This window comes from Octopus bimaculoides, chromosome 8, assembly GCF_001194135.2.
Source record: "Octopus bimaculoides isolate UCB-OBI-ISO-001 chromosome 8, ASM119413v2, whole genome shotgun sequence".
NCBI lineage: Eukaryota > Metazoa > Mollusca > Cephalopoda > Octopoda > Octopodidae > Octopus > Octopus bimaculoides.
Window position 1 is genome coordinate 83535495 of NC_068988.1, and position 12535 is coordinate 83548029.

The window sequence follows — 12535 nt, forward strand, 5'->3', positions numbered from 1 at the left end:
AAAAAAAAAAAAAAAAAGAAAAAGGATAGGACGCAACCCTTTATAAAAAAAGGCTTATTGGAACCATCCAAAGAAGATGACAGGGCATGGAATGGAAATAAATCCAAAATGTTCAATAATTTAAGCAACCCCGACGGTGTGAACTGAGCAACTCCGAAGTTGGTATCAATTTACATCGATACAAACAAATGGAGGGAGGGAGGGACTGACAGTCTGAAGCATACTGTATACCTGTATTAGCTTGACAAATTTAGTTTCAGTATGATTGGAAAGTCTGCAGTAACAAATCTCAAATGTGTCCTAAGTGAACCAAATCAATTCCAAAACTTTATAGAACAAATATAATCCTTACTTGCCAGCCTACATTAGTCAAATCATTGCATTCACAAGTCTGGTGCCACAGCAAAATTATTTTATCAATAAAAATACCAAAATAAACCCCCACCCCCATTAAACTTTGAATGCTTAACTAGAAGCCAGCAGGCAAGAAGAGAAATAAAATTTTATACTACAGACATTGCAGAATGTACTAATTGTGTAAAAGTCATTGCATTTATATATTTCAAGTCCGATTAATTGTTCAAAGTTTTAATAATGCATAATTAAGGAAGATAAGATAAAGAGATGCAACACAAAATCAACTACACAGTTACAACTGAAGTTCAACAAGTTACTTAAGGTTATAAAGACACCGGAGGTGGGGTATGTGTGTAAAGTTCAAGTGTTAAGTAGCATAGAACAACTTGTTTAAACAATTCACAAAATTGTTATGTAATTTTAAAACTAGCCCCCACATACTCGCCTTAAACTAGTCAGAGTTAAAACTGGTCACTACAATACAAACATAGCTCATCAATGGTAGTTATAGGAGGAAAAAATAAGTGAATGAATATGGCATGATAAAGAGGAGCAATGTTAATGAGAAAGGATGAATGCCAAGTTGAGAAAGTTGGACATCAAAAGCAATGACATGTAAAAGTACATGGTTTTAGACCTGTAATGTCCAATACCTGCAGGAATAAAAGAAATACTGGTTACAGCTGCTGACTTGAGAATTAGATCAAGGCTTTAAATAGTTTAGGCTTTGCAGATGCAGTTACACAGGAATGAATACAAACCACCCACCCTCTCTAATCCAACAGGGTTAAGTGGATATAAAAGAGTATTATACCATGCTTATATATAATTAACTTTTCAATTTCTGTGACAAGCAAGCCTCTCTAATCTACAAAGTGAAACTGTCAAACCACAAAAATAAAGTTATGTTAAAAAATATTACTGAAAGATCAAAGATGTTTGTACAAATGGAAATTTCAATTCAAAACAGGTTTTGCAAAGGTCGTAACTGATGCAAACGAAAACTTCCATTGATGTTATTAAGTTCGACATGGCCTGGACCAGTAATGGTCAAAACTTAAATTATAAGTTAAATAGAAACCAAAAGGCAGAATCAGTAGCGTATCAGAAAATGTTTTACAGTGATTTAGCCCAGCCCCCCGTGTCCCAAAGGGGCTGTTAAATATTAATGAAGGATTAAAGTTGATATAAAGTCATTTACTTCTGTATTTATTTCCGCCACAATGCACTAAAAATTAATATGCAAGTCATCATTTAAATTCTTATTGTTCACCAAGCACATGATTTATCAATAGTAAATACATCAGTGCACATGAAAATTTGTTTACTGGAGTTTTAAACACAATATCCTTGAACCCTTGTTAGATTTATTGTAGTATGTGATGTACAACAACTTAAATCTAGACTAGCTTGTGATCTACATTCAAAATTGTTATAAATTTGCAATTAGAGGAGCAAGTTAAACATTTAAACTTTGATTTTTTTTTTTTTTATTTCATACTAGAAACAGAATACTGTGGCTATTTGTATACAGCATGGCTATCATTTAAAAATGCAATAAAGAGATTTTGCTCATTTCATCTGAAAATCTTCCAACAAATGAAATCTAAATGAGATTGAAATGTTTGCAATGGAACATCACTCAATGTCCTGTGTATGTGTTCCATCTTGAACTAATGTAGATCAAAAGCTATACCAAAAACATGTAGATCACATACTACACTGGTTTATTTGTCCAGAGTGCTTTCAGTTGACAAAACAATGTCAAAAATCAGAGGGTCCAGAGTCCTCTTACACTAATGAATTGAGTGTTATGAACAGAGCCACCTTTAAGAAGTTGGTCTTTTTATGAAACACTAGCAATTAGCATATTTACATTAAAATCTGCTGAAACATATGCAAGCTATCTAATTACATTTTGTGCTTGAATTTAAAATGCCACTAAACCAGTCACACCAGTCAATGTACAATATTGGAATGTGTTTTTGTCAAAGTTTAGGTAATTTTTTTAAGCAAATGTCCTCGGGTTTTAATCCAAGCTTGTCAAATACAAAGCATCTGATAAGTTTTTTTTTTTTCAAGAACAAGGCTAAAATAGAATGATTTGGTAACACGAGGCCTTTCTCAAGAGTGTAGAACAATCTATTCCAAACTTTAAAATTATCTCACGTGGTACCAAATTGCATCTAAATAGATGTAGCTGTTATATAGGACAATACAACACTGGCAGTATACATGCAACTAATACCTTAAGGTATGAGATGAACAAATGAAAATATTTAAGTAAATCAAGCCTAGTGGTATATTTGAAGATGAGAAAACGCTATTTACAGCAGTCCTTTTATTTTATAGGCTGGGCAAAGTTGAGACTGCATAGAAAGAGGATTACAAAATGTTCTTGAATAGATGCAAATTAACAGCAAGGAAAATATGGAAAAAGGAATTCCAACGTCATATTCTAGGGAGGAAAGATGTGATAATGGTTAGTGTAGGGGCCAGGGACAATACAAGTGACAAAGACAATGAATCAGGAACCCGAGTGGCAGGAAGGAACAGGTAATTTCTAAGTGAAAACCTGACTAAAGAGACAGCTGATCCCCGAGACTAAAGTGTTGAGTAACTCCATGCTAAGCAGAAGGGTAACTAATTTATCAACTTCATTGTTGTAGGCATATGGTAACTTCTCAAATGTTTTGAGGGGAATGCTTAGATTATGTAATTAATGTCATTAAAATGTTCAAATTTTGTGTTAAGCTATATTATTTAGCTGTTTCAGTTATCAGTAAGTGTAGTGAAAGTTATTCTTGGAGATCTCATCAGAAAACCTTTTTCCTCCTGTTTATTTCTAGTTATTGTATTTAATATGGAGATACCTAAACTAACTACAATAGATAACGCCTCTAATAATACTGAGAAAAACATTGTAGCTGTCAGGTGTTTATTTGAACATCTAAAATATTTAGCACATTGCTTGCATGGTTATATTACAACTTGAACACGTAATAACTTCTAAAATACGAAATTTTGTCAAAAACGTTCAGAGTAAACCGTATTTTATGCAAGAAATTCTACCAGTATTTGAAGTTTCAAACTGCTAGTTAAAAAAAATTGTGATTGAAATGGAATAGATCCAAGGGTAGTGAGTGTCCTTGTTAGTACATGTGGTAAGCATGAACGGCACAATTATAAACTAGTTTATATTTGGTACAAATGACGTAAATCAAAACCACTTATCTTCAGCTTTCTACTTAAAAGATATATAAGACACTAGAAACAATTTGAAGTGTTTTTACCGATATGCCTGTAGAACGTAGCATTGCAAATATCAGAAGTATAAAGACGTTAAAAATGCGGTCAAACTAAAGCGTTTGACCCAGTGACAAAAAAAAAATCGTCTGATAGGTGTAAAACAACTTGTTGGGAACGAATATGAAGAAAAATGCGCGCTCGCGAACGGGGGGGGGGGACTCAAAACATTCACATCGTGAATGTTCCGAGACGCCTCACCGGAGCAAAGAAACAAAAGAAAAACAGTGTAATAGATGTAAAACAACTTGCTCTGAAAGAATATCAAGAACACACACACATATATATATATATATACACACACACACACACACACATATACACACATTTATTCACAGCAAGTTGTTTTACACCTATTACACTAATTTTTTTGTTTTTGAGCTCGGGTCAAACTCTATAGTAATTTAGAGGCCATGGACTGACGATGTGGATGTTCCGAGCCCTCTCCCCACCACCCGTTTGCGAGCGCGCATTTTTTTCTCCATATTCGTTCCCAGCAAGTTGTTTTACACCTATTAGACTAATTTTTTTAAATTTTTTGTCACCGGGTCAAATGCTTTAGTTTGACCCAAAATGCTATCTAACAGTGTACGATAACTATATGGCAGTGAATTAAAACAATTTTGTGACTGAAATGTGCAGTTGAAATCAGAATTTTAAAAACTTTTCTACACAGTATCGACATTAATTGCTTATTTTTAGTAAAAGCTTTCTTATGTAGATTTGATATTTTATCAGTTGAAAGGATTAGTTTAAAATTCTGAAATAAAAATACTGATGTAGTTTTATTTAAAATATGAAAATTACAAAATTCAAGTGAAAGATTGTATACGAAATCGACATAAACGGATTGATATTTTAAATAAAAATTTTGTAGATTAAGCTGATGTCAAAAGAAATCAAGACCTCTTAAAGAGGAACAGTAAAAAAAATTTCAAGTTGAGAGGAAGTTTAAAAAATCTTCGCTTAAACGAAGTGCCAAAGTAGTAGTGATACTAAACAGAAGTTTCGGTTAATGTTTACGTAAACACCCGGCCACAAAAAAAAATAAATAAAATAAAGTGTAATAGGTGTGAAAAATGCGTATTAAACGAATATGAAAAACAATTTGTGCCAACGAACCCGACTTAAGTTAAAATAAAATTTAGATTCATTCATCTTTCGTTTGAGCAAGGGCGGAGAGAGTATTAAGAGCCCTTGGGCATAACTTTACCGGGTCCCTTTGAATGTATTTTAGAAGAGTTAACCTGTAGAGTGCGGGTCCCTCACAGATCCGGGCCCTCGGGCAGTGTCCGATTGACCGACGGCTCAGTCAGCCCCTACGTTTGAGTAATAAATTTTTTTTTTTAAAGATCCCAACGGTGATGTGCTAAAACAGCTAAATCGACCTTAACTTTTTTCATAGTGAAACCATATTCAACATCGTATTTATGAATTTGTGTCACCACGATACATGGGATCTTTTTTAAAACCTTTTACTCAAACGAAAAATGAATGAATCTAAATATTTTTCAAACTTTTCCATTACACTCAAGCAAAAAAATAATTTATGAATTTCTTCCTCTTCGAAAGTGCTTCCCTCACCACCTCTGAAAAAAATTTCCCCAGAAATTTCTTTATAATCGTAATCTATGCTGTTTGAAAAGGTTACTTATATAAAATTTCATCAAAAGATATCCATTTTCCTTAAAGTTATAAGGGAAAAAAATCGGATCTTGTGAATTTTCCGAGAGTCCTCTCTTCACTCCGATTCGTTGGCACAAATTTGTTTTCATATTTGCTTATTACATATTTCTTACACCTATTACACTGTTTTGGTGGCCGGGTGTTAAAATAAACATTAACCGCAGTTTCTTACAATGAACATTAAGTGTGTGGTAGGTAAGTTTGTAAACAACTTAAATATTAGGTGCAAGCTACAGATCTGAATATGCCGCACCTTCGTCAGTGACAGGTTGGAAAAACTGGTTGTTTATCGAGCAGGACCAAGGAGTCATGTAACGACTTGACATGGTCTCAAACTAGGTGTATTATAACTATAGTTATAAAAATTACAAGGCCAACCAATTACTGGGGTCGATTTCTATTCCTATAAGGTGAATGGACTTGTAATAGAAAACAAGGTCGAGATTGTTTCACGCTGTCTCCACAAATTAAAATATATTCATTCTTCTTTGCTAGGAGTAAAAAGATTTGATAAAATATGTAGGTCGTCACTAAAAATGTGTTCCAATCGCAACTATCGTCTTTTCTGTACAGAAAATTTGAAATTACTTGTTCTAGTTTAAAAGGACAACAAGTAGGATTTAAGGGAGATTGGGTTATTTCTAACAAGTCGTGCAACTGTTAAGGTTACTTCATTGAGCGGCAATGACTACTAAATGGTACTCAAACAGAAACAGGAAATGATGTAAGAGACTAAGAAATAAAACGAGAAAGATTTCATTAATTTATGTCAATGGCGAGACAACTTCGTAAGACAAACAGTCCGATTAATTAGTGGTTCACAACAATCAAAACAATATTTGGAGCCTTTTGCCTCAAACTGTCCAACATTGAACACAATTCTTCATTACTCTAAGAATTACTTTACGAGGAAGAAAGTCCTAGAGACTATCTAGTACAAACATCAGTCTGCCTACCCTACAGATAATATATTTAAGAACATCCGGCAGTGATAGAAGTGGGTCAACAGACCGACAGAAGGACTATAAAAACTACGTAGTTTATAAAATACTTTCACCTTAACACTAAGTTCCTTTCCCACACAACCAGACGTAAAATATTTTGAACAACCCATTCATCGATGGGAACAATTTCTTTTGATGAATTGTAACGCTGACACAAAAAGAACGTTAGCATTGAAGGATGAAAGGACCAGCAAGTGTGGTGAATTTGAATATAAAGATTTGCTTTTCTTTAATTTAACGAGCCAACACTTACAGTAGTCGGACAATCCGACAGACAATTAGGCAATATAGGTAGACCGACATTATGCGTAAATTCATTTAAACGTGGATTTTTATCCCCATTTAACTTTTACTCGTTTCAATCAGTTGACTGCGATCATGCTGGAGCACTGCCTTTAGTCGAAGAAACCGACCCCCAGGACATTTTTTGTAAGCCTAGTACTTATGTCGGTCTCTTTTACCACACAAACACACCAGATCATAATTTACTTTTTAAAATCAGAAACTGAGGCAATGGTTCTTAAGTCACTGAATCCGAGACGCACCGCAGATTTAAAATTAGTCATACTGTGTGGTAAGAAGCTTGCTTCCCAACCACATGACTATAAGTCCTGGGGTCGATTTCTTCGACTAACACCCTTTAAGGCGGTGCTCCAGCATGGTCGCAGTCAAATGAAACAAAAGAATATATGCTAATTATGCTTAGTAAAATTACGAACATTTAAAAATTTACCACGCACCCAGAGATAATTCTTCCACTGAGTAAATTAGTGTTAGTGCATTCACAAGTGGAAACCGTATGATACTTCATTATTGAATATAAGGTGGTGAGCTGGCAGAATAGCTGGTGCGTCGGACAAACTACTCAATGTATTGAGCCAGAAGAAATGCTGAGTTCACTGTCTTCCATCCTTTCGGTATCGATAAAATAATAGTCGACCACGGAGGTGGATGTAATCGACTATACACCTTCCTCTAAAAATTGCAAGCGTTTAACCAAAATCTTACATTCTGACAACGTAAGGCAGCAGAATCATTAGCACGCCAAACAAAATGCTTAGCGGTAGTTCTTGCGGATTTACGTGGAGTTCAAGTTGTACCGACGTCGACTTTGCCCTTCATCCTTTGGAGTTGATGTAATCGACTAGATTCCTCACAAAACATTTCAGGCCTTGTGCTTAATATAGACAAGATTATTCTGAAAACAACTATTTTCAGCCAACTGATATATAATACATTTATAAAACATTGCATTTGAATTACTATTTAAGGAAGTTTAAAAAATTGGGGGGGGGGGGGGGGTAAATTCCACGTTTAAACATTCTAACAACGTACAGGAAGTGCGGGATGGTCACGAGTGAAACGCGTTTGGACTAAGTTTCATAACAGTTGTCGTAAAGGTATGGAAAACCGGGGGCAAAGATGTAAAAAATGATCTTCGGAAAAAAAATATTCCAAATCGTAATTTGTATTGTATGCAAAGAATGGTGCGCGGATGAATACTGCACTTTCCCTTTCCTATGAGGTATGGAACTTCAAAGGATGGCATTTCTACAACTCCACTAGTATTGGATCAGCAATTTGCTTAAACCAAGATGGTTTAATCAATTGGAAATTGCACAATTCGTTTAGTTAGTATTAAAAAAACAAAAGCATGCAGAATTTTTCCCTTTACGAAATATTACAATGTTAAATTTTTATTATTTATTTACAAGAAATTTGTTTCCAAATGTCCTTGCTATTGATTCTTCCAAGAAAATATTTTGCAGGCTATTCAAATCCGAGCTTACGATCCACTAAATATAATTCTTTTAGCGAGTCATTTGCATTAGGATTTACGAAGTTTTTAAACCATTAATGTGAATTTAGTATTCCAGTTTCACTTTTGTCCCCCAGCAGCTACTGTTCAATAATGAAGAAAAAATGTCAGGTTAAATCCATCCATGTAGAGAGAAAAGCAATTACTGCAATAACAAATGATCGTCAGTGATTAACTAGTCAAAGACCAAATAAAAGCTAAAAGGCCAAAAGTTCTTTAACAGAAGAGGAAATGATAAAAATCAATATTTCATTCTTAAACTATCTGACGCAACCATATCCTCCGCCCACGAGAGCTCACAAAGCTTGAATGAGAAAAAAAACAAAAAAACTCGGCCGGTGAACAAAATGACGCCAGCTGCTGATTGACAAAGTGAAAGTGGAGTCACTGACAGCGTTTTTACATTTACACGAAGAGAAACAGCACTGCTTTTGCGTGATCTTCGATCTACTAGTTAGATCTCGCAAGATAACTCAAAACATGTCTCTTATCTATCCCACTACGTTTTCCTCCAGAAAAAAATTACCAAGTTCCATTTATTCTTAGCTCCAATCTAATGTTATCGCCTGCTTCCCATTACTTTATAAATAGGAAGGCAATCCCATTCGTTGGAACATTTTAGTCAAAACAGACTCGCTAACTAGTTTAAACATTTTGTACAAGACATCTGTCCTTGTTTAGTCCCAAATCAACGACCTCCAAACGAAATGGCAGTTTGACAAAGTGGGGCTCTAATACTCAAAGTTCGCCTTATGGTGATTTTTTAGTTTAGCATGCCACATTAATTTCCTTGAAGATTAGTTAGTGGCCGTGGAATATTCTTTTGACGCAGTGCTGCGGTCAAAGGTTTGAACGTCAAAAGAATCAACGAATCAAAATTTGTCCTTTTTTTTTTTTTCGTTAGAGAAAAATACCCAAGGGAAATAAAATATGCGATAATGAAAGCATTAACTTTCAATTTTCTCAAATAACTCGAACGAGTTAAAAAAAAAAAAAACGTATTTGAAACAATGAAAAATTGTGTATCATAGGGCGGGTTCAATACACCTCGATACCATTTGGAGATGCAAGAAGTGTAATGAGTTTTCAGTGAATTTCACGTTTCCAAATGACCCACGGTTATATTTTTCGATTATTTTTTCGTTTTTTAACCTTTCACTTGTTTCAGTCAGACTGCGGCCATGTTAGGGTACCTGATTTTCAACCAACGTATGAAGTTAAACCTAAAAGATATCTACACTTCGTAGAAATAAAAACCAAATATCTTAATTTTTTTTATAACCCCCGCTTTATTTTCTAAAAATCTGTCATTGGACTACGGCCATGCTGGGGCACCAGCCTGAATTTTTGGTCGCAGAAAAATCAGCATTTTAAAATGTTTTCTTCTCTCAGCGATTACAGATTAATGAGAATAAGTTGACCTTTTGAATTTTATCCGGCCGATGAAGGTCTAACAGAATTATGGCGCCGAATGCTAGTCATTCAAACGTACTTACCGTTTTTGTTTCTACACATTTATTAGAATTCAGACAAAGAGCCTAATGTTCAGTTATTCTATAATTGGTGTTACGGTTGATTTATTTTAAAGCTTTAAAATTCTAAAAACGAGGAAAATAATTGAAATGCAGGGAACATAGCATTGTGAGGGACAGCTGTCTTGACACCGTTTTTCGATTGACTATATTTTGTTTACACCTATTACAGTCATTTTTTTTTTTCGTTTTTGAGCTCGGGTCAAACGCTTTAGTTTGTAAGATTTGGCTGTTATTTCTTGCGCATGTGGAGAGACCTAGACTTAACTATGTGCTAGTTCAAAATCATCTGAAGATTCTGGGGTCGATACATTCGACTGAGAATTCAAGGCGGTGCCCCAGCATGGCCGCAGTCCAGTGAATGAAACAAGTAAAAAGATTAGAAAATAAAAATAACCAAAAATATAACAGTTATAAAAAAAAGATTTGGCTGTCATTTCTAGCATGTCGAGAGGCTGTCTAGGCTTAACTTCATACGCTGATTGAAAATCTAAAAAATTCTGGGATCGATACAATCCACTAAAATTACCCCAGCATGGCCTAGACTGCAACAAATAAGAAAAACAAATGAATTACATCACAGAAGTGGTTTTGATCAAGCTTTAAAAATTCTGGGTTCCAGACAGCCATCTAAGAATTCAAAGTGGTGCCCCAGCATGGCCGGCAGCAGTCTAATAACTGCAGGGAAAAAAAAAATCTGGGGTCGATAGTCAACTAAAAATTCTAAAAGGAAAAATATAACAGTGGGGCTTTTGTCCAGATCTCTTTTCAAGACGGTGTTTAAATTCATTGATAAACGACTATGTAAGCAAAAATGGTTTCTTTTGCTTTTATAATCCAATATATCTTTTCCTCGGTTGGTTCTCCTCCTTAAACATATTTATCATTATTCATTTAAAAAGAAGTGGCTGTTATTTTTAGTACTGTGAAAATTTTAAAAATCGGTATGTAAAAAAGATTTTCATTATTTTTGTAGATTTTATATTTTTAACATTCTTAAGTGGTTTTTGAAGTGGGTATCCTGACTGAGAAAAAGAAATTGTCACGTGTCGAATGATGACATTCACAAATTAACACCAGCCAAGTGTTATAAGAACCAATTAATCATAGAATTGCTAGTTTACAAAAAAAAAAAAAAATTAGGGGGTAACAGTGCAAAATATAACCGAAAGGAGGACTTAAAAAAAAATTGAAGACATTTAATGCGATAACGATTTAGTGGAAAATTGCCACATGCGACCTGGACAAAACGACGTCAGTTACAGATTGGTGCACGTCCATGAAAATGAATGATGCTATTGGTATCAAATAGCTATCAGTAGAATCATTGTAGATATTTCCAGTGTGTGTGTGTGTGCAAAAGACCAATTGAGACTGTCAGTAAAGATATAATTTGAGCAGACAGCAAAAGACATTTCCTTGGACAAATGCCAAGGCAGAAGAGCAGACACTGCTCAATATTATAAGTGCTCGTAGACCAATAGCCGAGCAATTTTCATTTGAGAAATCCACTTCATAGAACTGACCATTCCACACCGCTTTACAGGGAAGCACAGTGAGAATTTGGTCAATCCTAGTAAATATTTAAATCCCACGCGTGTATTGAATACCTTTGGTCTCCTACCAAGGAAGAATTGAATATCAAGACCTTTTTCAAAAGTTACCCGAATGATTTTGAGTAATGGTGGTTCAATGATAGATACATGAGCATGGTAGTTATGCAACATTTGAAAATATTAAGGTTGCTATTCGTGAACAAAGTTCTACGATTGATTATCTGATACATTCGCAGTTCTATAGTATTGAAATTAGATTTGTTGAAAAAGCCGATCGAGTAGTGACTTAAAATGATTCAAAATTACTATTGTCTTCAATATAGCACTTAACTGAAATGAAAGCTGTTTACGTTCACAGTTGGGCTGACCGTTTCCTTATAACTTGCAGAAATAGGGTTATTTTTTCATGAAATTTTCCATAAATACCTTACACAGTGTTATGTTACGATTATAACTGAGTTTAATGTTAGAAAAAAAAATTGGTGTGGCTGTGTGGTAAGTAACTTGCTTACCAACCACATGATTCCGGGTTCATTCCCACTACGTGGCACCTTGGGCAGGTGTCTTCTACTTTAGCCTCGGGACGACCAAAGCCTTGTGAGTGGATTTGGTAGTCGGAAACTGAAAGAAGCCCGTCGTACATATGTATATATACGTATGTGTGTGTATACGTGTTTGTCCCCCCAACATTGCTTGACAACCGACGGTGGTGTTTACATCCCCGTAACCTAGCGGTTCGGCAAAATAAACCAATAGAATAAGTACTAGGATTCCAAAGAATAACTTCTAAGGTCGATTTGCTCGACTAAAGGCGGTGCTCCAGCATGGCCGCAGTCAAATGACTCAAACAAGTAAGAGAGATAGAGGCTCGCACATTAACACATCACAAAATGAAACTTGAAATTACAAAAATAATTGTGATGCGTGTCAATATGTATAACTGCACCCCATATTAAATTCCGATCTAACTCATTTACACCATCTGAAAAATATTTGTACAAAATTTCACAAAAATATCCATTTTTCTGAAGGATATGAGGAAACAACGCCGACTTGTTAATTTTCAGAAACTAACACGCAGAAAAAAAGAAAAATTTCCGTAACATTCCGATACAACTAAAATCTGCATCACCTGAAGCACATTTGAAAAAGAAAATTGCATTAAAAAATATCCATTCTTCTGGAAGTTATGAGGAAACAAAATCGGGGGAGCACACTTGTGGGTCGATATAAAAACCTTCACCCGGAAAAAAAAAAAAAAAAAAAAAAAAAAAA

The 12535-nt window shown here is 34.8% G+C and overlaps 1 protein-coding gene across 1 annotated transcript in view; it reads right to left on the reverse strand.

Moving 5' to 3' along the window:
* LOC106872407 (peroxiredoxin-1) overlaps positions 1–12535 on the reverse strand; it is a 34659-nt gene that overhangs the window by 13799 nt on the left and 8325 nt on the right. The window lies entirely within an intron of this gene.